This window comes from Gallus gallus, chromosome 3, assembly GCF_016699485.2.
Source record: "Gallus gallus isolate bGalGal1 chromosome 3, bGalGal1.mat.broiler.GRCg7b, whole genome shotgun sequence".
Taxonomy (NCBI): domain Eukaryota; kingdom Metazoa; phylum Chordata; class Aves; order Galliformes; family Phasianidae; genus Gallus; species Gallus gallus.
Genome location: NC_052534.1, coordinates 65,318,311 through 65,322,805, shown reverse-complemented (window position 1 = coordinate 65,322,805; position 4,495 = coordinate 65,318,311). Strand labels below are relative to the sequence as shown.

Below are 4,495 nucleotides of genomic sequence, written 5' to 3'. Positions count from 1 at the left end.
TGTGTCTTTCAGTCCAAGCACATAGATGGGGCTGTCCATCCATATGAGACCCTAGGATGTGATGGTGTGACCATGCAAGCACAGCTGCTTCTCCAGCTGTCCCGCACAGCTGGGTCTGGAATTTAATAATATTTCCCCTATTTAAGAGGAAAAAGGCAGATTTCCAATGAATTCACAAAGTGAAAAATATTTACTCTACTCGTCTCTCATTTTTTCCTATTTAGGAACTGATAAACTTTGCCCTGATTCCCCACAGCTCTCAGGGGCAAACACAGTTCAGCTGAAATTGCAAGCCAAGGAAGGTGCCTGTGACTATGCTTGGATCCAAGCCACAGTCACTCATTTCCTTCTCGGGTGTTTTAGCTACATCCTTCCTGCAGTCTGTCTGTGCCTGAGGTTCCCAGGCATTTGCCAAAGCTTTATTGAAGTTGATTGTTGCATATGTAGACAAGAAATGCAGGTAAGCACTTTTTACATTTTACTGACTATGGAAGTTGGGAAATAGCTTTTCAGTTGCGTTGTCTGTATTGGCTGTTCTTTAGCCATTTGCTACATATGATGTGCAGCTTGGCAGCCGAGTAGTGACTGCATCAGCAATGTCTATAAACTATACAGAGCAGAGATGTACAGCTTCCAGTCTTATCCCTGTATGTTCTCTGAAAGTTCTGTCTGTCCTTTCTCTAGAAGTCCCCATCTGGCCTAGGCAAGGGATCTGTGGGGCAAGGGGAAGGATGTATCCTTTTCTGGCCACGGACGAGCAGCTGGGCTATTTCTGCCACGTTTGACAGCCGTGCTTTCCCTGTCCAATCCCATGCCCAAGGAGAAAATTTTCCATGGGGTCTTTGTTGGGAAAATCAGTGCACAGAATTTGGTGGGAAAGAATGGAAAAGGGCTAGGAAGGTGGTATATTGACCTGTCTTGATGCCTTCTTCCTCAGTCTGCTAAACGCTGGCTAAGGTATCACTCCCATCACTACCCACCAAAAGCCTATTTAAAAACAAAGTGATCAAGAAAACAAAAAACACCTCATCAAAGCAGAATGTTTGAAGAATGTTTGAACAACATGTCACACCCCTGTCCCTGAGCGATGGCAGTGCTGTGTTCAGCAGGTAGATGTGCAGCTCATGGTGAGGAGAAGTCAGCAGCATGTGGAGCTGGATACCAGCATCCCTATCACCCTTTGTGGTGACTTCTTGCTCCTTTTTTCTCCCTTGTGCAGGCAGAACAGAGGCTGAAGGATTTTTTGGAGCTGTCCTTTCCTTCTGTCCTCCTGTGCCATCTAGTCTGGAGGAGAAGTTCTGCCCTGCTGCTCCCAGACACTCCAGCCTCCCTCTCCTCCCCAGGTCACCCCATTGTCTGGAGTTGCCCTGCTGGGGAGGGGGCTCCTGCTGAGGGACATTACACACTTTCAACCAGTAGTCAGATAACCATCTGTTTAGTGAGCTTAAGCAGGAAATGGAGAAGCAAAGAATTAGCGTTTTGGTGACCTGACTAATGTATTTAATGCTTTTTGAAACTGATTCATAATAAGTTAGAGACTGAAATGCAAAATGCAAGTGTTTGAATGAAAAGTACTTTGACATCCCACGCTAACTCTGTCAAAAGTTGTTGGGAGATAAAGCAAATTGAAAGTTCATATCTAACTGCAGAGCAGAAGGGGAACAGTTTCGGAGATAAACCACCAGTAATAATGAAAGCACAGACAGCCCAACAGCAGTATTGTGCAAAAGCAAATGCAAAGCAACAACAAAGGGGAAGAAACCAACACAGTGCAGAAAAATATTTCTGAGGATGTCAGGGAAAAATATGAGAAAGTAACTATTCATTTGCATGATCCCAAGCAAATTAAGCAAAGCACTGAAGAGAGCTCCTTGCCCAGTGCTTGTTATTGTTTGACTTGCCAAAAGTAGGAACTTAAGCTGCTGATCTTGGTAAGTGCTGCTGAATAAATACATTTTATTTCTACACATTTGGCATCTCTAACAAGTAGAAATGTTAGAAAAAAAGTTCTGAGGATCAAACCAGTTGTGGGATGGTATTAAGGAAAGAAATATTCAGGTTTGCAAAGAGCTGCATTAAATGATTTTTTTCTTTTTTAGGGACACATAGATGGCCTGAGAGATAGGCTGCAACCATATCCTTACCTGTCAGCTTAAAGACTTGGGGAAATAAATTTAAATAGAAATAAGAGGAAACTGTTACAAATTGCCATTCATCATACACCCCTTAACCTCCAATAGGCTGTCACTCAATCCAGAAAATACAGCAAAGCCCAGGTAGGGCCTTTGGTAGGTAATACCTTAGGAAGGTAGTAAATCATTTTGAAAGTGTCTAGATTTGTGAACAATCCAAAGCCTTTTGGATCTGCAAAAAACCTTCAGTATGTTACACAGCCAGACATATAACATGTCAAGAGTTACCAGGCATGTCATGCATCAGCAGTGTTGTGAATAAAACTCCAAGGGTAAAAGAATAAGTTGAGGCTGTGAATGTCTCTCTGGGGTAGGTCTGCGTTTCTTTGACACTCCTGTGTTTGTGACCAAAAAATGAGGAAGGAAAGAGAATTTCAAACAATACAGGATTTCACAAAGTAATTTAAAATTGAAAAATACTCTTCCTTACTTTTTTCTTTTCCCTCATCCTAACTCTCAAAGATCCTGGAAAATTAGAGGGTAGATGTATGTATAAAAGAGTAAATAATGCAGAAAGAATCTCAAGCATGTCTCTGTGTCCTCTAGGATCAAAGTACATTTTGAAAAGTACATTCTGGAGAAGATATATGTGCTGAAAGATTTACCAATGACCAGATGTGACTACATGACTAGAGATACTAGAGTCTGGTGAAAGTAGATGGTCTCTTGCAAGAAGGTAGGAACAGGATCTTTCACTACAAATTTTATTACAGGCTTATGCGAGCCTGAAATATGTACTCCTTCCCTCCCTTTCCTCACTTCCCTCTCCCCCTCCCTTCCTCCTTCCCTCCCTCCGTCCTTCCTTCCCTCCTTCCTAGCTACCTACCTACCTAGAACTATTGCTAATTTATAACGAAATTATGTCTCTGGACACATGCAATTCACTGCTCTGATCTCTAGCGCAGTGCCACTGGTTTAGGTAGCCAGAAGCTGACCCACATCTATTTCCTTATTGAAAAGGCTTTTCTGAATCTGTGATGGATAAATTATATCTCATTATGGCTCTAACAACACCTCCCATCAATCATCAGTGGTATGTATTTTAATAAACTAGCTCTGCATATGCTAACAAGCTATGGTAGAGAAGATACTTCTTTACCAGAGCTAAATGGAGAAATACCCTTTAGCGTGTCACCCTACTGATTTTTTTTTTTTTTTTTTAGCTTCCAGCTGGTATGAACCATATTGTTCAATTCAGTATTGTCTTTGTATTTGGTCCTTTCTGCTGACTTGCAAGAAAACTGATACCAACTGAGGTCTGCTTCTTCGACATTCAGCTCAAATATCCAATGAGCAGTCAACTGTTGCTCACTACCACGTCTATTTCACTTTATCTGAATAATGTGCTTTAACTGAATAATGTGCTTTAACTGAAACAGAAACATAGTAAGGAGTCTCCAAATGCAGCATCAATGAGCAACTAATTTCAGCAGCAATAAAATACACAGAGATGAAACTGTAATGAGAAAGCTATGAAGAAGTATTTTATTTCCATAGCTGTTCCAATTGTAAGTCTCATAATTTCCTCATCTGATTGCTGAAAAATGCTCAGGGAGGTGTTGTGTGTGCCCTACTCTATCAGTGCATCACCTCAGGCTCTCATATTGCAGCAAAGCTAATTATCATGTTCCCAGCAACACAGCATGATCTCACATGTATTTGTTTGGAGGAAATATAAACGTGGCATTCAAAACAAGATCCTCACATATATAATGTGGTATAAAAAAGCAAGAGATACAGAGGATGGAGTGAAGAAAGAAAGATTCCCTTTTTACAAGGTTTGTAGTTCCTTGGATTGTGTTGTAAGCAGTCAGACAGTTTTTTTCTGTGCACTGTCTGATATTCTGCACCTAGTGAGATGGTGCTATCGGGTGTGCAACACCAAAGCAAATCTTGTGTTATTGGAAAATGATCTCAAAAGGATCTTTGTATGCCCTTTTGATAGCTCAGTGTATTACGTGAGCCTGACCAAATAAAATTTATATTGGACAACTGGCACTAAACTCCCTTGATTTAGCTACTGAAAACACTTATTAGCATGTGCAGAAACACTAATCCTCTCACAATTCATGGCACCCAGAAAGCTTTATTTAATGTTCTCATTTTTATTTATTTAATTTGGGAGCAAGGAGAGATCTGATCATAATGGTAGTCAGGTTATTTTCTCTGGTGTTTTCCTGAGCAGGCTGAATGCAGCAGCCTCAGCTTGTCACGCACTTCCCCTGGTGGCTCCACCATTCACATGGAACACATGGTTTCATATATCCCACTAGAATTACATCAAACATGCTGTTCTCTAGGAG

General features: G+C 41.1%; 1 long non-coding RNA gene across 2 annotated transcripts; it reads left to right on the top strand.

The window, feature by feature from the left end:
• Nucleotides 1–310: 310 nt before the first annotated feature.
• On the top strand, nucleotides 311–3,654 carry LOC101751267. Of its 2 annotated transcripts, XR_003074315.3 has the most exons (4): nucleotides 311–460; nucleotides 2,739–2,868; nucleotides 3,153–3,225; nucleotides 3,356–3,654. It is a non-coding gene; the product is annotated as an uncharacterized LOC101751267 (long non-coding RNA). The 2 variants fall into 2 exon arrangements; XR_006938732.1 differs by lacking the exon at nucleotides 3,153–3,225.
• Nucleotides 3,655–4,495: the final 841 nt, after the last annotated feature.